The sequence below is a fragment of the Giraffa tippelskirchi genome, chromosome 4, assembly GCF_054371585.1.
Source record: "Giraffa tippelskirchi isolate mGirTip1 chromosome 4, T2T-mGirTip1v1.2.pri, whole genome shotgun sequence".
NCBI lineage: Eukaryota > Metazoa > Chordata > Mammalia > Artiodactyla > Giraffidae > Giraffa > Giraffa tippelskirchi.
Window position 1 is genome coordinate 167,950,846 of NC_137278.1, and position 27,634 is coordinate 167,978,479.

At 45.5% G+C, this 27,634-nt stretch overlaps 1 protein-coding gene across 1 annotated transcript in view; it reads left to right on the forward strand.

The window, feature by feature from the left end:
• The window catches only part of ABTB3 (ankyrin repeat and BTB domain containing 3), a 462,092-nt gene that overhangs the window by 296,893 nt on the left and 137,565 nt on the right, over window positions 1-27,634 (forward strand). The window lies entirely within an intron of this gene.

Genomic DNA, 27,634 nt, shown 5'->3' on the forward strand with positions numbered 1-27,634 from the left:
GAAAATATTTGTTGCATTGACTGGAGAAAAGCAATTTGGGGGACTTCCCTGGAGGTCCAGTGGCTAAGACTCTGTGCTCCCAAGGCAGCATGCCGTTATCCTTGGTCAGGGAACTAGATCCCATGTGCTGCAACTGAGACCTGGCCCAGCCAAATAAATAAATATATGTTTTTAAAAAGCTACTTTGTTTTCCAGTTAGGGATCCAGCTTTTGGAAGAAATCCACAAGAGCAGTGTCCACAGGACTGCTGGTGCTCAGCGCTGGTAATGCAGGGGCATTTAAATAAAACTGTGTCTGGGCCTTTGTGCTTGAAAAAAAGCAAGGCATTGGTGCTCAGGCCTTGAAAGATTACATAAAGCCACTTGTATCTCTACCTCTGAAGTACAGTCAAGGGGCCTGTGGCCTCTCTCCTGCTGTTGCCTCTGTCACATGTCCATGATACAGAGTTCAATGGGGAGGTCAGCAGACATCACTGTGAAAAACAAAGGACCAGAAGGCCAACTCCCTCTTAATGTTTGTTAGTGGGAAAATGGTGATAAAAGCTTTTTTCTCTTGGGCTGGGAAGGTCATGTGGGTTAGCAGACACATTGACACTAAAACTTGCTCCTGCCAAATACATCAGTTGAGATGGGAATATATACCTATCAGTACAGACAGACCTTTGGAAAGAAGATACTAGAATATACTCTGTATTTTAGTGTGAATTCTAGAGGTTAGAGTTAAGGCAGGCTGGTCATTTTTCAAAATTTCAAACTCAAAACTATTATTTTTTTCTACTTTATTGTATTTTATTTCATTCTACTTCATCCACCATCATGTTCCAAAAAGAGCTAAAATTTGCTTTAATGGTTATATAATGTATGGCAAGATAAAGTAAATGTGAACTTAATGACAGAGATAAAAGGAAAACAAGAGTGAAGACACAAAAACAGGGACCAGGTGTGAGATGAATTTTAAAATGAACATTCTATCACTCTCTCTATATGTTTGTTCTGTGGAGCTCTAAACAGGACTCTGAGCTTCCAGGAAGGCATTGTGAAAAGGGAAACCCAGTCAGTTCCATTGTCCCATTGGTCGTCATACAAATCTGCTGATAGGGACAAGCAAAGCTCTGGCTGATACATAGACCTGAGGGGATTTCCTCTGAGCCCTTTGTGGAAAAGAGCCAGTGTGGTGAAGAACAGCCCTCTAGAAAAATCCTTACAGAGAGCCTAACGTTGCATTCAATAACTCTGTCTACTGTGGTAATGCTCCTTGACCTTCCTCAAAGCACCATTCAGAGGGCCATGTTATGATTCAGATGCCCAACTCTGCTGCTCCTGTTAAATGACTCGGGCTGGTTTAGCACAGGAATCCTTGCTGAAACTATTGGTGTTTGAAAGTGAAAGTGAAAGTCGCTCAGTCGTGTCCAACTCTTTGCAACCCCATGGACTGCATAGTCATTGGAATTCTCCAGGCCAGAGTACTGGAGTGGGTAGTCTTTCCCTTCTCCAGGGGTTCTTCAACCCAGGAATCGAACTGGGACCTCCTGCATTGTAAGCGGATTCTTTACCAGCTGAGCCACAAGGGCTGCCCAAAAATACTGGAGTGGGTAGCCTATCCCTTCTCCAGTGGATCTTCCCGACCCAGTAATCAAACCGAGGTCTCATACATTGCAGGCAGATTCTTTACCAACTGAGCTATGAGTTTAGTTATATGTTATACATTTTTTTAAAGAAGACATGGAGATCCAACCAGTCCATCCTAAAGGAGATCAGCCCTGAGTGTTCATTGGAAGGACTGATGTTGAAGCTGAAACTCCAATACTTTGGCCACCTGATGTGAAGAACTGACTCACTGGAAAAGACCCTGATGCTGGGAAAGATTGAAGGCGGGAGGAGAAGGGGACAACAGAGGATGAGGTGGTTGGATGGCATCACCGACTCAATGGACATGAATTTGGGTATACTCCGGGAGTTGGTGATGGACAGGGAGGCCTGGCATGCTGTAGTCCATGGGGTTGCAAAGAGTTGGACATGACTGAGCAACTGAACGGAACTGAACTGATCTTATTTGAATTTCAGAAGTTGTGACTTCTGGATGGAGAGGAGTTAAAAAGGGATGTAAGGCTGGGAGCCCATCAAACCAGTCCACATGGTAAGACCCATGGAGGTCAGGGCCACGTGGGTCTAGTGTATTGCTGGACTTCCCATGCCTGGTCTGACATGTGGCACATTGTCGCTGCGCCTTCGATTCTGCCGGGGCTTCTCCTGCCTTTTTTTCTCGCGGCGGGAGAAGTAGATTGAAGCCAGGGTATTTAGGGTATTTAGCTGTTAACTAAAATTTCATGGGGGTGGAGCCCACCAATCTAGTGAGGATTTAGCTTAATTAAAGTGGTTGATTTGCATTCAATTGATGTAAGATATAGTCTTGCAATCCTTATCAGGAATTAAGTAAATTGTACTTGCTTAGGGCTTTGAAGGCTCTTGGTCTGTCTAACCTAAATTCCTATTCTAGTACTGATAGAATAGGTGTGAGTGGCAGGAGTATAGTGGATAATACAACTATTGTTGGTAGGAGGGTTATTTGTTTGTGGTGGGGGATTGTCATTTTATTTTCATGTTGTTTGTGGAGGGAAATATTGTTAGTGCGGTGGAACATGTGAGTCGTATGTAAAAATATAGGTTTAGTAATGCTGTGATCGCTATGAGGGTGGGTAAGATAATATTGTTGTTTTTTGTCATTTCTTGAATAATTATTCATTTTGGTATAAATCCTGAGAGTGGGGGAAGTCCTATTGATAGGAGGGTGATGAGGACTAGGACGGTTACAACAGGTGCTTTGTTTCATGTGTGTGATAGTGATAGGGTGGTGGTGGTTGAGTTAGCTATAAACAGTGTGAAGATGGTAGAGGTTATGATAATGTAGATGAGTAAATTTAGTAATATTATAGTGGGATTATATAGTAGGACTGCTGTTATTCAGCCTATATGGGCGATTGATGAGTAGGCCATGATTTTTCATAGTTGGGTTTGATTTAGTCCTCAACCCCCAATTGTAATTGATAGGATGGATAAGGTTAGGATTAAGTTTAGGTTAATGGATGGGAAAATTTGATAGAGTATGGATATGGGTGCCAGTTTTTGTCATGTAAGTAGGATTAAGCCAGATGATAAGGAGATTCCTTGTGTTACTTCTGGGACTCAGAAGTGGAATCGGGCTATTCCTAGTTTTATGGTAAGGGCTATTGTTATGAGCATGGACCCTATTGGGTTGAATATTATGGTTCATTGGCCTGAGAATATTAAGTTAATGATGACGGCTATTATTAGTAATATTGAAGCTGTTGATTGGGTTAGAAAGTATTTGATTGATGCTTCTGTGGCCCATGGGTTATAGTTTTTTATTATAATGGGGATAATAGCAAGTATATTTATTTCGAATCCAATTCAGATTGTAGGTGTTTGTTGAATGGATAGATGGGGACATGGCTTGAATAAGCAAATGAGTAACTGTTTAAAGAGAAGAGTTAATTAATCTAGTCACATTAAGACAGTGGGAGTGGACAACTACTGAATCTTTTTTCTCTTCCATCATTTGAAGAGTCTGAAAAAAGGAACAATGACTTCAATATAGGAAGGATTATATCTCAGAAAATAACCCAGTCTCACCCCTTCCCCCATTTTTATGTATTATATAACTATTTGAAGTGGCCTCAAGTCCCCTCTTATCTCACCTCTTAATGAAAGGACCCTAGATGCATCATTATCTAGAATCCAAGAGTAGTTTCCTGTCTTAACTGCCTAGATTCCCACCGTCTCAGCCTCTGACCCCTCAGAATAGCCTTGAGCTCAGCTAGCTTCTAGGTTTCCTGTCTTAACTGCCTGGATTCCCACCGTCTCAGCCTCTGACCCCTCAGAATAGCCTTGAGCTCAGCCAGCTTCTAGGTTTGCTCTCAGACACACTGAACCTTTGAACCTTTGAACTGCCTGGTCCTTCAGAATTTTGAAACTAATAAGAGAAATGGGATTTGTTTGAGAGTCTCCCCAGAATGTTTTTTCTAACTCTACTCCCCACCCGCCTTCTCCTTCCTTCCAACAAAGTATTTAACATGCTTTGAGAAGCAGCAGGTTTTGAAAGTTGTGCACACATTTACTCAGCTCAGGGAATGATGGATACATCTGGGCCTCAGATGTTTTCCAGCCCTGCAAAGTGGTAGCCAGTCACAAGTGGTTATGCATGGAGCTCAGACTAAACGGCAGCTAGACCTGCGTAAAGGCACCTTTCAGATTCCTGGGTGGCCTTTGCTACTGTCTTCTCCAGATCTAGGAGAAGAACTTCCCAAGATCTCTGTCCCAAGAGACATCACAAATGCACCCTGTTAGGAGGTACTCTGCTAGGACAGTCACGTGACCTGGTTTTGACTCCCAGCTCAGCTGTGTGATCTCAAGCAAGTTATTTGCCCTCTCTGTGTTACAATGTTCACATCTCTTAAACAGAGCTTGCAGTCTACACCTTATAGGGCTGACAATGCCTGGCCCATACTCAGCACAAAGTAGGTGTTATTATTTCCAATTTCCTCCTTCTCTGGGGGCCACTGAGGAATTAAAACTTGGTCTTGTCCTTTAATTGGTAGTTATCACTTTAGTCCTATAGAAAGGTCTTTTTTCCTAATCGCTCCCCAGGGCATGATAATGATGGCTCTGATTGTACTGAAATTTATGAGCACTTTCTCTGTGCCAGGAACTGTGATATAAGCATTTTGTATATACTTACTTGACATATATATCCTATCTGAGATCCTGTACTTTGGCTCCGTGCCTGACAGAATTTAATGCACACAATATTTCTCTGAAGTAGTCACTGTTATTAGCTCCATTTTTCAGCTGAGTAAAAGAAAGCTGATTGAGGAGCAAGTGGTATCCAGGACTTGATCCAAGAGAGTCAACCCCAGATCCTATGTTCTCCACTACTACAGAAAGGGAGGTCCTTAGGTAAGAAGCACTGGTGTGGTATACAGGCAGAACAAGTGATACCAAGTGCTATAGGAACTTGGGGGTAGGAATAAGCTGTCTCTACCTACAGAGGCCGCCGCCCCCGGCCCCCGGCCCGGCCTAGCCCCTCTCAGTTGCCGCCCCCGGCTCCCGGCCCCCGGCCCCCGGCCCCCGGCCCGGCCTAGCCCTTGTCGGCCGCCGTCCCCGGCCCCCGGCCCAGCCTAGCCCCTCTCGGCCGCCGCCCCGGCCTAGCCCCTCTCGGTTGCCGCCCCCGGCTCCCGGCCCCCGGCCCGGCCGACCCGTCGCAGCAGCCTCGCGTCTGACTCAGCAGTGGCCACAGGACTGGAAAAGGTCAGTTTTCATTCCAATCCCAAAGAAAGGCAATGCCAAAGAATGCTCAAACTACCGCACAATTGCACTCATCTCACATGCTAGTAAAGTAATGCTCAAAATTCTCCAAGCCAGGCTTCAGCAATATGTGAACCGTGAACTTCCAGATGTTCAAGCTGGTTTTAGAAAAGGCAGAGGAACCAGAGATCAAATTGCCAATATCCGCTGGATCATCAAAAAAGCAAGAGAGTTCCAGAAAAACATCTATTTCTGCTTTATTGACTATGCCAAAGCCTTTGACTGTGTGGATCACAATAAACTGTGGAAAATTCTGAAAGAGATGGGAATACCAGACCATCTGACCTGTCTCTTGAGAAACCTGTATGCAGGTCAGGAAGCAACAGTTAGAACTGGACATGGAACAACAGACTGGTTCCAAATAGGAAAAGGAGTACGTCAAGGCTGTATATTGTCACCCTGCTTATTTAACTTATATGCAGAGTACATCATGAGAAATGCTGGGCTGGAAGAAACACAAGCTGGAATCAAGATTGCCGGGAGAAATATCAATAACCTCAGATATGCGGATGACACCACCCTTATGGCAGAAAGTGAAGAAGAACTAAAGAGCCTCTTGATGAAGGTGAAGGAGGAGAGTGAAAAAGTTGGCTTAAAGCTCAACATTCAGAAAACTAAGATCATGGCATCTGGTCCCATCACTCCATGGGAAATAGATGGGGAAACAGTGGAAACAGTGTCAGACTTTACTTTTTTGGGCTCCAGAATCACTGCTGATGGTGACTGCAGCCACGAAATTAAAAGACGCTTACTCCTTGGAAGGAAGGTTATGGCCAACCTAGATAGCACGTTTAAAAGCAGAGACATTACTTTGCCAACAAAAGTCCGTCTAGTCAAGGCTATGGTTTTTCCAGTGGTCATGTATGGATGTGAGAGTTGGATGGTGAAGAAAGCTGAGTGTCGCAGAATTGATGCTTTTGAACTGTGGTGTTGGAGAAGACTCTTGAGAGTCCCTTGGACTGCAAGGAGATCCAATCAATCCATCCTAAAGGAGATCAGTCCTGGGTGTTCATTGGAAGGTCTGATGTTGAAGCTGAAGCTCCAATACTTTGGCCACCTCATGCAAAGGGTTGACTCATTGGAAAAGACCCTAATGCTGGGTAGGATTGGGGGCGGGAGGAGAAGGGGACGACAGAGGATGAGATGGTTGGATGGCATCACCGACTCGATGAACATGGGTTTGTGTAGACTCCGGGAGTTAGTGATGGACAGAGAGGCCTGGCGTGCTGCAATTCATGGGGTCGCAGAGAGTCGGACACGACTGAGCGACTGAAATGAACTGAACTGAACTGAACTGAACTGAACCTACAGAGGACATGGCCTTAAAAGGACAGACAGAGAAGACAACACCGGGTGAGGAACCATCATGAGCAAAGATATAAAGTAAAACCCCAGAAAATGTTGAAGCAGAAATAGCTAGCTCTAACTGGAGTTTAGGTGGGTGGAAAGCAAACACGGACCCGATTGTGGAGAGCATTGGGTGACAAGATTGGATGTTAGCCTCTAGGAAGTAGGGAGCCATGAAGCACTTTTGAGCAGAGGAGGACATCCCCACAGCTGTGCTCCAGGAAGATTAACCTGGCAGAGGAACCTCAGGTGTGAAAGGTAGGGAGAATGGACACTGGAAGATTACTAGACATGATGATGTCTGTTATTTCCTTGCTACCTGAAAGCAAAGATGCATTCCCAATTTTCCAGAATTGAGGTCAGAGCCCAAACTCCAGTCAGGTCTTCTGACTGTAAATTCTGGGTTTATTGCTCCTCAGGCTAAGTCATGGCTGAACTCGTTAGAAGGTTTTAAAAGGTCATTTCAGTTCAGTCACTCAGTCATGTCTGATTCTTTGTGACCCCATGGACTGCAGCACGCCAGGCTTCCCTGTCCATCACCAATTCCTGGAGCTTGCTCAAACTCATGTCCATCGAGTCACTGATGCCGTCCAACATGGCTCTTGGAATAAGGGGTCTGAAGACTACCTGACATTGTAGGAAGAATGATGGTGTGTGTGTGTGTGTATGTGTGTGTGTGTGTGTGTGTGTCTTTCCTAGGAATGTGCACACAGTTGTCACTTGACTCAGGAGATGGTCCCCTGCATCAGCTTCTTAGGGGAATTCACAGCCACAAAAACAGTGATGAACTGCTGAGATTCATCAGGGTGATGAATCACTCAAAGGTGAAGCCTAGGATTCTGTAGGAACAATTCCTGGAGTCTAAAAGCAAGGATAAATGGAAAAGAGGTGATAGATAAGTAGACAGGCAGAGAGGTTTTGGAGGAAGAAGGACAGTTAGAGGTGAAATGAGCACTCCAGGCCTAGGAACCAAAAGTTGTCCTCTGGCCCGTCAACATTCCGTAGAGTGGTGATTCTCTACCGGGGTGGTTTTGCTTTCCAAGGCAACATCTGAAGACACATCAGACTGTCACAAGTAAGGGAGATTGTGCTATCAGTGTGTCACTGTTAGAGACCTGAGATGATGCTGATCATCCTAAAAATGCACAGAACAGCCCCCACAACAAAGAATTTTCCAACCCATGTCAGTAGCACTGAGGATGAGAAACCCTACTTAAGAGAAAAAAGAAGTCTTGCCTTATAAGTATGCATAGAGGCTCAGCAGGACCACTGGGTTCGTGCCTTCCACTGTAAGCTTCTAGGAGAGGCTGAGGACTAATTGACTTCCTATGAGTGACAGACTTATATCAGATGCAGGTACTTGGACGGCTTTGTGATATCCATTAACCCTCCTTAAAAAGGAGACTGTGTAGGACCCAGACCTGACTCAGGAGGCCCTGACCGGTGCCCACTTGGCCTGGTTCCCTCTGGACACTAGGATGCACCTCCCTCTCATTGTTGGTAATTCAGGACTTATTCCCCCACCACCCTGCCTACCCAGTATTGAGAGAGGAAGGAGCTGAATCCCTGGGAAGTGAGCTGACTTGCCCTAGCCTATGACTATGCAACCACACAGACTCCTTTGTCAAGAGAAAGCCTGCTCAGACTGGATTAATTCAAGTGTCTTCATCCAGTAACCTAAACATCCAGGGTTCCAGCTTCAGCCACAGCTGGATGCAGGAACCCTGACCATGTCACTGGGTTCTGCCTCTGGCCACTTTTTCAGTCCTCAGCTCTGCTCTCTCCTGGCCATTCTGAGTCTTGTTCTCTGGTGAGGTAAGAGAGTCGCTGGGTTTCCAGGCTATCTGTTCACAGCCCCCAGTGAGGAGTAAGTAAAGTGCCTCTCTCTCAGCGGCCCCTGCATGCACCTTTTGGCTCTGAATTAGGGAATATGTCTACCCCCGATCCAGGTCTTGTAGCTGGAGGGGAAGGGTGTTCGGAATGACCAGTCAGAGCAGACAGGAAGAGCCACAGTGCCTGCTTAGGGACTGGAGGTGGGGTGGAAGAGTCCTCCAGAGGAAGTTTGGGGGTGCTGCTACCAAAGCAAGGAGAGTAGACACTCGTGAACCAAATGACACATGGTCATCAAACCCAGCTAGTAAGTGGTCAAGCAGACACTCAGCCCAGGTGTCCTGTTTTCAGCGTGATCTTTCATCTCTGCAGTAGCCTCCTAAGGCGGGCAGAGCGGTTGCCTCTCAAGGTCCCACCCATGGTGCTGAGGCTTGGCCCCAGGGAGTGGAGGTGGAAGAGATGGGGGAGAGGGTGGGCCAGGGCTGAGAACTTAGCCTAGTGGAGTCTGAGATTGGACCCTGCTCTTTTCAAGGCTCGGACTTGGGCTAAGGGGATAGGGGCCAATAACTGATGAGGCAATGACTCAGGAAGAAAGAGGACAAGAAGGGCCTGGGTCCAGCACTTAGGAAGTGACTTCACAGTCATTAACTGCCTTCCTTTCAGTAAATAGGACTTGCACGCCTACTGTCTGCTCCCTTATCTTCCTCTCCAGGCCGAGGGTCTGTTGTAGGAGATCTCCTCCTCTACCCAGCCCCTCCAGAGCTTGCTTTGATGCTGACTTTAATCCCTTTTCATGTGTCAGGCATGTCGAAGAGGATGGCTCCCACCTGTGGTTTCCCTGCTCTTCCTGGGACCTGTGGGTGGTCAGACCCTGTGGCATTACAGGCACTCCCCGCCCATTCCCGGGCACCTTGCCAGGTGCCAGGCTCCCAGCCTCAGTCCTGCAGCCTCCTCCCCTTCCCCAGCAGCCTCTGGCAGCTTCCTGACCAGCATCAGCTAGAAGCAGGATGAACTTGGTTGCTTTGATTCCGAAATGCCTGCCTGAAGCTCTTTCCTGATATAGAGGAGGTGGCATTGGTGAGATGGTCCAGGTTGTTTGCTTATAATCCAGTACAAACCAGGCACATCAAGGGTGCCTCTGCCTCTTAAATAAACAACTGTAAGTCCTTCCGTGGTTGTCCACTGAGTCTGTGCCATACATTATTTTAGAATCCGGGGATTGTGACGGAAACACAAGATAGCCCTCTGTGCCTTTGCAGAGCTGCCCGTGAACATTTAAGTTGTCAGGTAGATAGTGTGCCAGATTGGAAAGGCTCAGTGGAGAAAAATAGAGTGGGCTGAGGATGGAAGATAGAAGCTGCCACTCAGACAGGGAGTTCCAGAGCCTCTGAGAAGGTGACATTTGCACACACACCTGAAGGAGGGGAGGGAGAGAGCCCTCGGATGTCTGAAAAGAGGCTCCAGGCAATGATGCGTCCACGTCACAGGGCGAGGGCAGGTCAGGGAAGTGGCAGCTGAGCCCCAGAGGTGAATGGACCCCATTCCCAAAGGGATTGTAAGAATTCAGCCTTTCCCCCAGGGAGGTGACAGCCATTGAAGGGTTTTGAGTGGAAGAGGGACCTGGTCTGAATTTTTCTGTCTGAATTACTCTGGCTGCTGTTTCGAGACAGGGAGACCACTCCTGATGTCAAGCAATAACCCCTCAGAGACGAGATGGCGGGACTGGGGGTAGCAGTAGGGATATTGAGAAGGAGCGGTTGGATTCTGAGCTTATTCTGAAGGAGGTCACAGGATTTGCTAAGGGACTCGACGTGGCATGTAAGAGAATGAAGGAGTCAAGGCTGACTCCCAGGTTTTTGTCCTGAGCATCAGAGGATGGAGTGGTTGTTTCCTGAGATGGGGAAGATGCTGGGGAGCAGGCTTGGGGATGGGCATTGATCAGTGGGCAGTGTGGGATGTATTACGTGTGAGATGCCCTTTGACATCAAGGGAAGGTGTCCAGTAGGCATCCGCTGAGCTGGAGAAGGCTGCTGGAGGCATGCTCTGGTGTTTACAAAAAGACCTTCACACATGTTCTTTCTTTTAATGTGGATAAGAGTCATGGACTGGTAGATCAGATTATACCCATTTTGGACGTGAATAAACTGAGGATCGTAGGGGCAAATAACTAATTAGAGGTCACAGAATGCCTATGTGGCAAAAGAGGTCAGACTCTTCTGTTTCAAATCCATTTACTCTTTCCTCTCTGTCATACTGGTTTCCAAGATATTTAAAAAAATGATGGGGAAAGACTTCCCTGGAGTCCAGTGGTTAAGACTTCACCTTCCAATCAGGGGGCATGGGTTCAATCCCTGGTTGGGGAGCTAAGTTACCACATACCCCAGAGCCAAAAAAACAAAACATAAGACAGAAGCAATATTGTAACAAATTCAATGAAGACCTTTTAAAAATGGTCCACATTAAAAAAAAAAAAATCTTTAAAAATATAACCAGTGGGGAAAAGTATAACCAGTGAATGTTGTCGTCATCTCCGGCTGAGAACAGAAACCCCAGCTGCACCTCAAGACTGCAGCCTCCCCTGGCTCTTGCCATGTCCAGGGATGTCTGGGTTATGGGTAAGAAGGGCACAGGTACCATTCCCAAGATGAGAGTAATGGGATGTTTGGTTCACGTGAATGCTCTTCCGTTAATGCCTCTTTCTTCTGGCTCCCTGCCGCTTGCTTCTTGACAAGAAAGCTCTTCTGGGGACTCTGAGTTTGTCTGTGTTTCTGTATCTGTTTTTGGACACAAGAGGCTGAAACAGTGAAAATAGCAGAATGCTTGAACTTGGGAAATGAATAACCCAACCTTGCAAATAAATCAGCTAGTCTAGCAGCTCAAGAGGGATTACACCTGTTGAGCAAGAAATGAGATCATTGTTTTCTTCTCCTTCTTCCTTTTTTTCAATACTCTCTTGACATACAACGTAACTTCCTCTGGAAAGCAATGTTTCCAAGGCTGGAACATGAAAGAAAATATATTGTCTCTATGGTTAATCTGAAGAAATGACTTTATGAATCTATTTTATTCTCTTAAATGTTTCTCTGAAGCTTGCTGAGGTGGCAGGGGTTTTTCTGATTCCAGGTTCCTAATAACAAAATACTTGAGCAGTGCAGGGAAGATACCCAAGGCTGGGACATGAAAATACCTGGTTGGAAGGTGTATACCTAGAGCATAAAGATAACTGAGGCTCTTGGATTTTCAGTAATGTGTTTGACATTGTTACTTGGTGTCCATTATCTCATTAAATTCTCATAACAACTCATTTTACAGGTAAGAAACTGAGGCTTATAGGGGAGCCCTGGGTCACTGACCTAGTACGTGGCAGGGCTAGAATTTGAATCTGATGCCAAAGCCTTTGATTTTTCTTTGGTACAACACATTTGTAAATCCCATCTGGGCTCTCTGGATGTCATGTGAAAATTCTACCCAATATGGGTCAGGGGACACAGTGAGTGGCCCTGACGTGGGCAGACATATACATTAACCCCTGGGCCCGCCCTTTCCATGAAGCACCCCTCCTCGAGGGGTCATGTATTGAGGACTTCTGGAAGAAGTGGCTGTCATGCCATCCAAAGCTACCATTTTGAAACTCCTTGGTTCCCAGGAATGATGTCAAGAAGGAAAGACATTGTGATGTATTCCCTGGCATGGCCCAGGATGCAGCCCTCTCTCTCTCAAACATACACAGCACAGGGATGTTTATCTGAGCATTAATTTCCCCTCTAGTTGGTTTTAAGAATTTTAAAACAAATGTTTACAACTCAGCTGTGGGAAAGAGCCATGCCTGAGGATCAATTCTGCAGAAAACACCATTAATCTCAGTGGGCCTGGCTGGGTCTAGTTTTACCATAAATCTGGGTTTGTGTCCCCTTAGTCCTCTAATTCAGGGATTGGCAAACTATACCTAAGGGCCTATTTTTGTAAATCAAATTTTATTGGAGCACAGCCACTCTTATTCAACAGCAGAATTGAGTAGTTACCACAGAGATTATATGACCCATAAAGCTGAAAACATTTACTGTTTGGCCTTTTATAGGAAAAATTGGATAACCTGTGCTCCAACACACAAACACACACATGAATTTTATCTAGCAAACTCCTATGTATCCTGCAAGGTCCAACTTGGGTATATCCTCTACTGAGAAACTTCTATAGCCAGCCTAGCCCAAAACAAAGCTAACCACATCCTCCTCAGGCTCCCAGAGGATTTTGAATAAGCAAATAATCACTGATGTTCATATAACATCACGTGCCAGCCACTGTTCTGAGCATGTCACACGGACTATCTTAACTTTCACCGCAACTCTAAGTAGTAGGTACTTTTTAAAAAAATGTATTTATTTATTTTTGGCTGCTCTGGTCTTCATTGCTGTGCACAGATTTTCTCTAGTTGCAGCGAGCAGGGGTTACTGTCTGCTGCAGTGTATGGGCTTCTCACTGTGGTGACTTCTCTTATTGCAGAGCACAGGCTCAGTAGTTGTGGCGCACGGGCTTAGTTGCTCTGTGGCATGTGGAATCTTCCCAGACCAGGGACTGAACCTGTGTCTCCCTGCATTGGCAGGTGGATTCTTAACCACTGGACCACCAGGGAAGATCATTTCAGTTCAGTTCGGTCACTCAATCGTGTCCAACTCTTTGCAACCCCATGGACTGCAGCACACCAGACCTCCCTGTACATCACCAACTCCCGGAGTTTACTCAAACTCATGTCCATTGAGTCAGTGATGCCATCCAACCATCTCATCCTCTGTCGTCCCCTTCTCCTCCTGCCTTCAATCTTTCCCAGCATCAGGGTCTTTTCAAATGAGTCAGTTCTTCGCATCAGGTGGCCAAAGTATTGGAGTTTCAGCTTCAGCATCAGTCCTTCCAATGAATATTCAGGACTGACTTCCTTTAGGAAGACTCGTAGGTGCCTCTATTATCACAGTTTTACAAATGAGGAGACTAAAGCCCAGAGACGTTAACTAACTTTTGCACATTCACACAGCTGGTAAAAAGATGAGCAGTAAACCCAGGCAGTTTCTGTAGAGGCCAGTTTGTTCACCACGTGGTCATGGATACCAGTACTATCCCCATTTTACAGATGGAAACAACTGTTACATAGTGCATATTCCATCATGTTATAATAAGGTACATCTGTGTCTGCATCTTCCCAGGATTTCATCAAGGACAGAAACACTCTTCCTCTCTCCAAACCCTAATGCCTGGCACACAGCATATGCTCAGTGGCCAAAGGCTTAAGTGGGGTCACTTTCTGGACTGTGAGCCCCTCAGAGCCAGAGAGGTTGTATCATTTATCACCAGATCCCCAGGGTCCAGTGCTGTGCCTGCCTCAGAGAAGTATGCTCAGCAAATGGACAAGAAAGAAGGAATTTTTCTGGGAATAGGAAGCTCTCTTATTTGACTCCCTGTGCTTTTCCATTTCTTTGTTCCTTTCAGCTCCTCATTTATATTGTACACGGTTGTTAGCCCCTGAGACCCGAGGCCTCTACCTTCTGGACTGATGGCCATTAGGAAAAGTGTCTGTTTAACTTTGCCAGGAGCATCTTCGGAGAAGGAAAGGATGTTACCTGCCATGTTTACTGGTGTTTAATGTGACCTGACCACTTGGCCACCTTTTCAATGATTACACTTAAGGAGTTATTCAGTTGCTAAGTCATGTCCAACTCTTTGTGACCCCACAGACTGCAGCACTCCAGGCTTCCCTGTCCTTCACTATCTCCCAGAGTTTGCTCAAATTCATGCCCATTGGATCAGTGATGCTATCTGACCATCTCATCCTCTGCCACCCTCTTCTCCTTTTGCCTTCAATCTTTCCCAGCAACAAGGTCTTTTCCAATAAGTTGGCTCTTCGCATCAGGTGGCCAAAGTATTGGAGCTTACTTAAGGAGTAAGTCAGCATAAATTCTGCCAGCACCAGCAAATATTTCAGCAAAAATTAAAAAAAAAAAAAAATTACCCCTTTTCATTCCAATGAAGTTGGTCTTTAAGGAAACCTGTTGATTGACAAAGACCCAAGCTACATTTTTGCAGTCACAAAACCACAGTCATTGCTAGAAAGACCCTCAGGGATCACTTGGTTTATTAGAGGGAAAGGACAGGTTTGAAAAACAAACAAACAGTGTTTGATCACCATCAGCTGAGTATTTATTTGAGCAATGAGAAAAGAGTGACACAGATAACAAGGTAGTGGGCATCCAGGGAGGGGAGCCTGCCCTTGGATTGGCTGGGTCGGGGCAGAAATACTTCTGGAGGAGAGAGATTAAAGCCAGGCTCCCAGGGATGCGGAGGACCAGAGTCCCTGGAGTGCCTTGTCCAGGGTGCCCCTCAGAAAGGCAGAGAAAGGGTGTGCACTTGGCTTTCCCCAGATCCAAAGCTGGATGATTTCCTGCCCTCACCCCAGCATGCTTGTAACACCGGTGGCACTTTGGTGTCTCAGACCCCCTAGAAGAGGCCAACCAACCACACTCAACACAATCAAAGAAAGCAGTGTTGCTGTTCAAGCCAGCACACGCAGGGATCGCCACGGGGAAGAACCTGTGCTGACTTCTCTGCTTACTTATTAGCTTTCTGCCCTTGGGCAGCCGCTCGCCTTCCCAGAGGTAACCTGATGGGCAGCTGCTGCGCAGGAACAGAGGGCAGGGAAGGAGCTTTGTGCTAATGAGTGCCCCCCGGCCTCAGTGTTTAGAAGGTATTGTTTTCCCAGGGCTGCTGTGAGGATCAGAATGACATTAGACAAACAGGAGGCACAGTAGCACCCGGGCCTGGAGAGGTGAGCTAAGCTTCCCCAGGGCCAAGCCACAGGGAAAAGAATTCTCTTCCATAGTAGAAATATAAGGGAAAGGCCAAGTCCAGCCCAGAGGGGTCACCTGGGGACTGAGGTGGTTCCTGGGGCCTCCCAACTCAGGGTCCCTGCAGGGAGGGGTGGGCAGGAAAGATGGAGAGTGAGTTGGCCCCCACCTCCCCTATCACAGGCAGCAGGAGCCACCATGCAGAAGACGCCCTGGGTGTGGGGCAGGGAGGTCCTCTCTGGGGCAGGACACGCCGATGGGAAAGTCGGGCTGGAGCATGAAGGTGGCCCTCTGATGGCACTTGTGAGTGGCAGCAAGCAGAGCCTGTTTCCATAAGCAAAGCACCCTCAGAGTGCTAGAACCTTCTCTCAGCCTCTGAAGCCAGCTCCCCTTTCATGGGGAAGCCAAAGGGTCTGGCATTTTTTTTGAGAATCCATCCTGTGCTTGGTGTCTTCCCCTATGTGTTATGGTTTGAATTGTGTCCTCCCAAAAGTCTCATCCCCCAGCACTTAAGCATGTGACTTTTTCTGGAAATAAGTTCATTGCAGATGTGGGTAGTTAAGATGAGGTCATGCTGGAGTAAGATGGACCCTTAATCCAATATGACTGATGGCCTTATTAAAAAAGGGAAATGTAGACACAGACACAGATGCACAAAGAGAGAACAGCATGTGAAGATGAAAGCCCAGATGAGGGCGATGCTTCTTCACGTCAAGGAATGCCAGTGAAGCCCCAGGATGTAGGGGAGAGGCATGGAACAGATTCTCTGTTGCAGCCCTTAGAAGAGACCAGTCTTACCAACACTTTGATCTCAGATGTCCAATCTCTAGAACTGTGACATAATGAATGTCTTTGTTTAAACCACTGAGTTTGTGGTACTTTGTTATGACAGCCCTAGCAAACCAGAACTGTGTGTTACCTTCTTAGACCTCACAACAAGCCTGTAAAGGGAGATATTATTATCCACACTTTATAAACATAGGAACAGAGGATCAGAGGTGTCAAGTGACTTGTCCAAAGCCACAGAGCAAGTAAGAAAGAGGATAGGTATGAACCTAGCTCTGTTTAGCGCCAAGCATACAGACTGTGGTAGACTCACTTGAACATTGAATCCTGGGTCTTGGTTGGAAGCAAAGGGGATCTGAGGAGCACTGCAATGTCCCAGGGGGTCACTCGGCAGCATAGGATTCCTGGCCCACAAAATGAGTCCCACCAAGACCTCCACCCTCCCACAGTAAGCAGGCTGGGAAAGAAAAGTCAGGACAAGCCTAGAGGGTGTGGAACTGAGTCACTGGTGAGGAGTCTGGGGCAGTCAGGGATGAGGAGCTGACAAAAAGCCGACAGAGCCCTCAGCCAGCTGTCTGAAGGCTAGGGGCTTCCCTGGCCGAGGCTGGGTTTGGTCAGGAAGCTGAGCAGCCCCAGCTATGAGACTCAGCTTCACCGGAGTCAGGACCCAAGAGGTCATCGAGGTATCCTAATCATATCTGCCTTTTGCGCTCTTCAATGCTCTTCTCCTGTAAGCCTTCAAAGGCTGGGCCTCTCCCCACTGCTCCAGAACAAGTTATTCCCCGAAGGCCTCCCTCATCCCCTTGCCACCTCCCTCAGGCTGGAGCAGCTGTCCCCAGCCAGTGCCTCCCTTCCCTGCTGAGGGCCTGGCTCTGCAGTGGCCCTTCTTTCCTGTATCCTGTAGTTAGGAGAGCTCAGCCTCTCCCTCAGAAGGGCCTCAGAATCATTCTTAATCAAGGCACAGAAAGATGGCCTCGTGGTCTCCCTGGAGCCTGCAAATCAGGCCTTTCAAGCTTCATCTCCTGGCAGGGGACCATGGGGACCACAGGGGAGTTGTCACTAACAGAGTCAGAGAGATGCAGAGATAGGGTGCAGGCTAACGGTCACTTCTCAGGACCCAGGAGAAGGCAGGGGGCAGCCAGGACCCCCAGCTGCCTGAGGGTCCCCTACCGGGGGCGTTTGTGGGCGAGGCTGCCTGCACCTTCAGCTGTCCTCGGAACCCCACCCCCTCTCCTTGGTGACTAGGAAGGGGGAGTAGAAGGGGGTATGACGTGTTTTGCAGGCAGCAGAGCCAAACTGCACTTGGGGTGATTACATTTCACCTTCTCTGCTACCTCCTGCTGGACCACTTGTTGGGCATCCAGCCTGGGCGTGGAGGGGACGGTGGGAGGGCAGAGCCAGGCCCACTTGCACAGACTCAGCCACTCTGTGGTGCGAATGGTCCTCTATCCATGTGCTCTGCAGGTAGACCAGACCTGAGGCAGGTGGCAGAGGGGCTCAGAGTCACAGCCCAACCCCCATACCCTGGAGGAGATGGCCAGCCTAGGCACCCCCAGGGGATGTGGGCCTGCAGAGGGGGCTCCTGGCTGCCCCTGTGTGCTGTGTATGGCTAGAACGGGGCACAGCCATCCAGGACGCCCTCTCTGATCGGGGCCAGAGGGGCATCAGAGTTTAGGACTGGCTGCCCCCCTCAATTACCACCTCCAAGGCTCAGCCAGCACTCCACAATCACCTCTAAGGGGCTCCGCTCCCTGAGTGCTCCCTGAACTTTAAGGAGGGCCTTCCTGTCCTCAGCTGAGACTGCCAAAGATACCGGTGTCCCTTAAGGTATCAGTTCCAATGTCTGTTTCCCATGGGATCAGCCAGTCAGGGCAGCGCCTCACTGTGCCTTATGCAGTCTTTAACAAGCATCCAGGTCCTGGGTCTCTGGGTTCCAACTGCAGCTTTGCCCAGGTCAGATAACTCTATCCTGCCTCTGGTTTGTCCTCTGTAAACGGGGATGATAATGGTCGCTGCCGCATATAGTTACTGTGAGGGTTAAGTATGGTAATACTCAAAAGTATTTAGAATGGCACATGGTAAGTACTAAATACAAGTAACTATAAATGGCTTCCCTGGTAGCTCAGTGGTGAGGAATCCACCTGATAATGCAGGAGACACGTGTCGATCCCTGGTCTGGAAAGATCCCACATGCCTCAGACCAACTAAGCCTGCGTACCACACAACTACTAAGTCTGTGTTCTAGAGCCCAAGAGCCACAGCTATGGAAGCCTGCGCACCCTAGAGTCCATGCTCCACAGTAAAAGAAGCCACTGCAATGGAAGCCCATGCACTGCAACTAGAGAGAAGCCCCACTCACTGCAACTAGAGAAAAGTCCAGAGCAGCAACGAATACCCAGCTCAGCCAAAAAAAACGGAACTATGAGAAAGATGATGGTGATGGTGCTCTGAGTGTTCACAATGATGCTACTGTTACTCCTACTACTATGATCACTTCTGTGACTATTAACATCATTATTACTACTACAACTACCATTTGAGCTGGTAATAATGCTACCCCCAGGGTAAATACCGCCCTCTGTAACAATTATGGGTTTATAAAGCTTTGGAAATTTTAGTGGCTCCCACTGAAGCTGTAAAATGTGAATTTGCTGGTCAAGGGTTTTCATCCTGTAGTTCTGCCTCCTGCCACCTCCTTATCCCTCGGCTCTGCCTGCTGCCCCACCATTCCCCAGGAGTCCCCTCTCCGCCCTGCTTTCCGCCTCTAGCTAGATCAGCTCCTTCTTTTGTTTATTATTATTAACTTCCTCTCTTTTTAAAATTACACCTTCCTAAAGACTCAGCTCAGATGTCATCTCTTTGTTGAAGTCTTCCTCGGCTGGAGAGAGAGAGAGATAAAATGGAAAATAGGAGATCAGGTGTGGGGGTTTTATTGGCCAGAATGGCAGAAAGAATGGAGGCGGCAAATACTCCCAATTAGATGCTGAGAACTGGTCTAGGAGAGAAGCCAAACTGGGAACCTGAAGCAACCAAACCTGCCTTCAAGTGGCTTAGAGGAATTCTGCTGAGCACCTTGTAATAACAAGAAACACAGTTACTGTGCTGTGTGCCAGGTACTGTTTAGGTATGGGTGCACACAAAACAACCCTATAAGGTAAATGCTGTTCTGATCACTCCCCCTTTACAGATGAACAAACTGAGACACAGAGAGATTCATCCATTTGGCTAGCGAATTAGTAGGAAACAGAGCTGAATCTAAACCCAGGCTGTCTGACTCTGGAGCCCATGTGCCTAACCACAACTCTGCCTTTTCCTATCACAATTATTGTTTCTATTTCCCCTCCCCCATCTTCCCTTCATTTTGTTCCATCACTCCCTACCCCTGGCTGTGAGCTTAGGGTAGTAGGGACCAAGTCATTCTCTATTCATTAATCCAGCAAATATTTCATATGTGCCACCTGAAGTTATAAAAGATGTTAGTATATTTGAGAAGTACTTAGAACAGTGCCTGGTACATAGTGGGTGTTAGCAGCAGCAGCAGCAGCATCACCATCACTATCTCTCTCAGCATCACCATCATTACCATCATCATCATCTTCATCATCTATACCTCCTGCAGAAAACCTGGCACTAAGAAGATTTTCAGCGAATATTTTATTGAAAGCTGGATGGAGAGGCATTTCTCTCAATCACTCACATTCCCAGAAAGGGACAGCTTTTCACTGTCAGGAAAACTGATGCTCTTATTCTGAGTCCCCAGAAGAGCCATTTGCCACCCATCTCCCTTCCTTGAAGTGGTGGATGCATCCTTCCTTCTCCTAGAAGTGGCTCAGTCCCACATCACCTCTCTGACTCCAGTGGGCAGAAGTGACTCCTTCTTCTCACACCAGAACACGGAGCCTGGCCCCACTCTGTGAGCCCCTTTCCCTTCCCTCTGCATTAGGAGGACCTTGAATCATACGCACATCCCCAACACAGAAGACAGTCTCCAAACAGAACCTGAAAAATGAAAGGAAGGTGGGGGGCATGGGGCCGGAAACACCAGCCCTCAAGGTCATTTCTTCAGTGGGCTCCAAGGAATGAACAAGAGCATTTCTGAAAATAAAATGTCAGAGACAATGATTTAAAAGTAGAGAGAGAAGTATCTGGAAGAACTGAAGAAGAAAGTTATGAAAAATGGCATCCTTTGGTATCTCTATTTCTGCATTAACCACTGGAATTTACCCAGAGGAGAAAAGGCAAAGGCTGAGAAGGTGTCCAGACTGAGGATAGCACTGAGTTTTAAAGTGAAATTAGATGTCTGGACTTCTAGAAAGACAGGCGATATTCATTTCAGAATGGCTGCATCAGGTCCCCAGCACCCTGAGGAGTTTTGTAACTCCTGATAGGAAGCATAGTTCTCCTATGTCTGCTGTAACAAATTACTACAAACTGGGTGGCCTGACATAACATAAATGTATTCTCTTACAGTTTTGGAGGTCAGAGTACAAAATGAGTTTCCCTGAGCCAAAACTAAGATGTCAACAGGACTATGTTCCCTTCCGGAGGCTCTAGGGGGAAACCCCTTTCCTTGCCTTTCCCAGCTTCCAGGGCTGCCCACACTCCTCAGCTCATGGTCGCTTTCCATCTATAGCCAGTCCAGTCTTTCTCCCACTGAATCGCTCTGACACGGGCTCTTCTGCTTCTCTCTTCCATGTTTGAAGGACCCTTGTGATTACACTGGGCCCACCCAGATAATCCAAGACAATCTCCTAACCTTAAAATCACTTGATTAGCAACCTTAATTCTTTCTGCCACCTTAATTCCTTCCACCCTTGCCAGGTGACTTATTCACAGGTTCAAGGGATTAGAAAGCACACATCTTTGGGGACCATGATGTGGCCTACCACATGGTATTACAGATATAGGATTATATGATGATTCTTTCAAAATTGGTAATTCATCTGCACTATTACTCAGTCATAAAAAAAAGATGAAATAATGCCATTTGCAGCAATATGGGTGGACCTGGAGATTACTATGCTAAGTGAAGTAAATCAGACAGAGAAAGACAGCTATCATATGATATCAGTTATATGTGGAATCTAAAAAATGATACAAGTGAACTTATTTATGAAATAAGAAATAGATTTACAGACATAGAAGCAAATATATGATTACCAAAGAGAAACAGGGGAAAGGATAAATTAGAATTTTAGGATTAACAGATATACAGTACCATATATAAAACAGATAAATAACAAGGAACTATTGTATAACACAGGGAAACAGGGAACTATATTCAATTTCTCTTATAATAACCTATAATAGAAAAGAATCTGAGAAAGAATATATGTGTGTGTGTGTGTGTGTGTACATAATTGAATCACTTTGCTCTACACCTGAAATTAACACAACATTGTAAATCAGCTATACTGCAATTTAAAATTTTTTAATTGATAATTTATTTCTAGAACTGGAAGTGGTTTTTCATGATTCACAAATTGGATTAAACCAAGTTAGTGTGACCTCAGGAGAGTTACTTAACCTCTGTGGTTAAACCTTTGTTTTCTCATCTCTAAAATAAAGAGTTGAGCAGTAAACTCTCCTGAGCAACTATGGCTTCACCATCTCATGCCCAGGGCCCAGCACATAGTAGGCACTCAGAAAACATGTGTGCTGACTGGAGGCACTGGATTTAGTGGTGTCAAAGGCTTCACCACTTTAAAATGGTTTTATGACTCATGGTTCTAAGTAATAAAACAAAACACAAGTTTTCAAAATGGATATTCACATCTATCAAGAGAACTCCTCCTGAGCATTTGTGTCATTTTTCTCTATGACACATATCCTTGTACGAGAAGGCACTTGATTACACACACACACATGTGCACACACACAATAAATGGAAGGATGGACAACTAAATGTGTGTATGTACATGTATGTATATATATACGTATACATGTATATATACACACACAGAGGGAGAGAGAGTGTGTGTGTGTGTATGCGCACACCTCAGTTTTGTCACCCGTAAGCTATAGCAACAATAATAATACCAACTGCAGAGAACTGCTGTAAGGATTACAATAGTTAATACACACAAAGCACTTAGAACAGTGGCTGGCTCATAGCAAGTGCCACATAAAATCTGAACTATTGTTTCTCATCAGCAACATGAGTCTCTTGCCACAGCCCTGAAAGGATGTGGAAGTTCCATATGTCACCCTGCTGTGGAAAGAGGAGGGGTCCCAGCCCCTCGAGGAGATCTGGGGCAGCTGCTGAAGGAAGTGGCATTTACCTTGTGCCTTGAAGGAAGGGGGACTCGCTCCCTGTGAAAGCCCAGCGAGGGGTGTTCTGGATGGGAGGAGCTGTGGGAGCAGAGGTGTGGGGGGCGGGGGGCGGGCGGCGTCATATCAAGGAGTGAGTCCCTCTGTCACTTGGGGAATGGTATGAAATTCGATTGGACAGCTAGATTAGGTAAAGATCACCGAAGTGAAGAAGTTCCCATCTTATCCTCTAGGCAATGGGAGCCTCTGAAGGTTGTTGGAGTGGAGAAGAGTAGCCATGGGCTTAAGACTGCTCTAGGCAGTACAAAACATTTAAAATCACCAACTGAGTAGACAGTTCTAAAAGATGTGGTGAATATAGTTGAGGTGGGGGTGGGGAGGGAAGAAAATGTCCAAAAAGTCTTCTTATAGGGAAGGAGCCATAAGTTTTTTTTTAAAGTTGAGAAACATTGAGTTATATCTGGGCTACATCATATATTAATATTTCTTGATGGAACTCCCAGGACAGGTGCTAGGAGGAAGAGTCTCCCCGGAAACATCCTTAACCAGATGCATAGCTGGATAGGGCCCTTTTTCGCCAGCAAGGACTGTGAGCTTTCTTCCCCAGGGGCCCATGGCCTTGTCGAAAGTGCAGTACCTTTTAACAGCAGCAACAAATGAGAATTTAGAGTCCTCTTGAGGTTGATTTTACTCTGTAATCAGCTGCTAAGTTTCTGGCCTAATGGGATTCTAATGTTTTTAAAAGCCAATTTAGTAATCTTTGTATTTTCAATGGATTGTGAAAGCCCTATTAGTTATTTATATCACTGTACACATGCGTGGCTGCAAATGGCAGATTTATGCTTTTATGTGCCATTAAGATCTATACTATGTTAACAGCACCATTTAGCCAGCTCTCAAAATGTTGGCCTAATCTCTTCCATGCCTGTAGACACACACACACACACACACACCTCTGTCATTCTGTTTGGTCAGCCATAGGGTATTTCAACTTATTAAATATCCTAGTGAATAGTTCCTCACTATATCATATCAAATAAGTGATAAGTCTGTAGTCACCAGGCTATTTAATTAAAGATAATCAGTCTTTGAAGAGTGAGAATACAATTAAATATACTTAACACTAAAGCTCGGTTGAACATGATTTAATCTTTCTTGGGTGATTCAGGATCTCACAGGCCTTGGAGGCCTTTGTTATGAATATAAATGATCTTCATGCTCTTACTCTGCAGAAATTCCATTAGAAAGAGATTTCCAGTTGGAATTCTGCCAAATGCACAGACTTCTACTGTAGAAGGTACCCTCGCAATTACCTGGAAATGGTTCCTAGACATCCTGGGGAAGACAAACCTGTGAATATTTGTCCTTGGCGTAAAAATATTCTGACAGCTGCTGTGAAATTCATTTTCCAGCCCCTGCTCTTTCTCTAATAGGGAGAAATTCTCAGTGGGGTGCTAATGTATCATTAACACCTTTCTTTAAAACATACTAATCTTTCTTTTCCATCAAGAACTCTACCCAGGCCTCGTTCATTAATACACCTTGTGTTTTTTAAGAAATCTCAGTGAGAAAGAGTAGAACAGAAGAGTTGGCAACAGAGAGAGGCACAGCTAAATTTGCTTCAGGGCACATGCTGTGTATTCAGAATAAATCTAGGAGGTCTCTTCAATGGATCTATGCTACCTTCCACTCCTGCTACCTGTCAGTTCCTTCCTTCTTTTTCTAATGTGACCACCTGCACTAACTGAACCATATTCAGATACTTAAATGATTCCGAATTTAAATTAATCTGGGAAAGAAATAGCTTGAAATAACTTCAACGTACCTTGTAATAAGAAAAGGCAAAAACTGATAAGACTGAAAGGAGAAATAGATAAATCCACTTTGATTGTTGGAGACTAACATTCCTCTATCAGAAATGACAGATCCAATAGGTAGAAAAATCAGTAAGAACAGAGTTGAACTCAGCACCTTCAATCAACTGGACATAATGGACATCTATAGACTACTTCACTCAACGTCAACAGAATCCTTCTTAAGGTCACATAGAATATTCACCAAGATGGACCACATTCTGAGGCATGAAACACACCTTAACAACTTCAAAAGAATAGAAATTATACAATGTCTGTTCCCAGACCTCAACAGGATTAAACTAGACATCAATAAGAGAAAGATAGCTGGAAAATTCCAAACACTTGGAGGTTAAGCAACACACTTCCGAACATCACTTGGGCCAAGGAAAAAAATCTCAAGAGAAGTCTTAAAAATATTTTTAACTAATAATAAGTGAAAACACAACATAAAAATTTATGGGATGCAGAAAAAGCAGTGCTTACAGGGACATTTATAGCAGTAAATTCATGTATCAAAAAAGAAGATATGTGACAGAAAACAACCCAATATTATAAAGCAATTATCCTCCAATTTAAAAAAATAATTATAAAAAAAGAAAGATGTAAAATCAAGAATCTAAGCTTCTGCATTAGAAAACTAAAAAGAGCAAATTAAATCAAAAGCAAACAAAAAGAAATAGTAAGAATTAGAGCAGAAATCAATTAAAAACAGGAAATCAATAGAGAAAATCAATGAAACCAAAGCTAGTTCTTTGAAAAGATTGACAAAATTGATGAGCCGCTAGCCAGGCTAACTAAGAACAAAAAGAGAAATGACTGAAATGAAGAAGGAAATGAAGAAGGAAACATCACTATAGATCCCATGGACATTAAAAAAATAATAAAGAATACTGTGAAAAACTTGGTGCTCATGAATTTGATAACTTAGGTGAAATGTACCAATTCCTTGAGAGACTTAATCTCCCAAGACTCACACAAGAAGAAATCAACAACCTGGGGAATTCCCTGGTGGTCCAGTAGTTATCGTTTTCTCACTGCCAAGGGCTCTGGTTCTATCTCCAGTCAGGGAACTAAGATCCCACAAGCCATGCAGCAAAGCCAAAAAAAAGCAATAGACAATCTAAATAGGCCTATATCTATGAAAGAAATTGAATCAACAACTGGTAACCTTTAAAAACAGAAAGCATCAGGCCCAGGTAGTGAATCGTACCAAACATTTAAGGAAGAAATTTTACCAGTTCTCTACAACCACTTTTGGGCTTCCCCAGTGGCTCAGTTGGAGAAACAACCAGCAACCCACTCTAGTACTCTTGCCTGAAAAATCTCATGGACGGAGGAGCCTGGTAGGCTGCAGTCCATGGGGTCGCTAAGAGTCAGACATGACTGAGTGACTTCACTTTCACTTTTCACTTCCATGCATTGGAGAAGGAAATGGCAACCCATTCCAGTGTTCTTGCCTGGAGAATCCCAGGGACGGGGGAGCGTGGTGGGCTGCCGTCTATGGGGCTACACAGAGATGGACACGACTGAAGTGACTTAGCAACAGCAGCAGGTGGCTCAGTAGTAAGAGCCCCCATCCGCCTGCAATGTGGAAGACTTGGGTTCGATCCCTGGGTCAGGAAGATCCCCTGGAGGAGGAAATGGCAACCCACTCTAGTACTCTTATCTGGAAAGTTCCATGGGCAGAGGAGCCTGGTGGGCTGCAGTCCATGAGGTGGCAAAGAGTCAGACATGACTGAGCGACTGACCACAACAAAACAGCCACTTTGAGAAAATGAAAGCAGAAGGAATCCTTCCTAACTCATTCTGTGCATTTGATGAGTCTAGCATTACTCTGAATACCAAAACCAGACAACAATACTATAAGAAAACTACAGATGCATATCTCTTGTGAACATAGATGCAACAATCTTGAACAAAATATTTGCAAATCAGATCCAATAATGTATAAAAAGAGCATCAATCCCTTCAACACATCAGTTTTCTTGCCTCTGTGCTTTGGCTTTTGCTGCTCCCTCTGTTTTGCCCTTTCCTACACCTTTCTCTTCCCCACAGCCCATCCCAGTCACCTAGTAAACCCCACCTCATCGTTTGGTACTGATTCTAGGACAGTTCATATGTGAATCCTTTCCTGTCAATGCTACTCAGGTAGAATATCCAATTTATACTTGTGCCATTAGTGTAGCATGTACGAGCTTCTCTTACAGCTCCTGTACATAAGTACACTCATAAGCATGTGTACTTATCCCACTAGATTATGAATTTCTTAAGGAGAGGATCTGTGTCTTTTCATTATAGCCTCAGTCTGGCACATTATGTGGGATGGATGAATGGAGGGATGGAGAAATGGATAGATGGATGGGAGAGAGGGAGATTAGGTGGGTGGATAAGTAAATAGATCAATGGAAGTTAAGCTCCAAGAGAGCAACTACTCTGTATTGTTTCCTTCTGTGTCCCCATTGTATTGGTTGTATTGGATAGTAGATGCTCAAAAAATAATTAATTAATTACCCTTTAATTAATTAAAGGATGATCCATAATAAAAGTGGAAGTTTGGGTGGATGGATGGATGGATGGATGGATGGATGGATAAATGAATGATTGATGAATGCATTTGAATTATAAGTATTCAAGAGGAAGCAGAATGGCCAACTTGATGTAGAGCAGGAAAGCCTCCCTTGTCCACAAAGCTGCCTCCTCATTATTTGACTCTGATCTGTTGCCATGTGTTAATTGAAATGTCGAAGACTAGTTTTTAACTCAAAACACTCTAACACACAAGTTCCCTGTCTGTTGCACCCAGGACTGGGTTATTACCCGGTTGGGTTATTACCTTGCTGGGTTATTACCACCACATGACACTGTGCCCACATGTGTCACTGCTGTGTAGGGGAACAAAGAAGATAGATGCTTTTCAGAGAACTTCCAAATGGCCACAGTCCATGGTCCTGGGAGCCAGATTATCTCCTAAATCTGGACATTTCCACAGCTCACAGATCTTCCTCTCTGGGCTGAGAGCTTCCTAAGTATAGAAACTTCTTTAGTCTTGGGGTCTCAGAAGTGACATCTGAGTTGGGCCTTGAAGGATGAACATGAATTTGCTGAGCATCCATCAAAAATGGAGGTAGTAGGTGTAGAGATAATGAGGGAGAGGAAGAAGTGGGCATAGTGGGTATTGACCACTCTTCCTAGAATTTTGGCTGAGAAAAGGAAAGAGAGAGAAACAGGATAGCTGGAAGGTAAAAATTAGTTTTTAAAAACAAACTTTTTTTGGCCCAATGCCCTCCGTGGTCCGCCCCTACTACCCAGTCCAGCTCCTTCCCCCAACTTC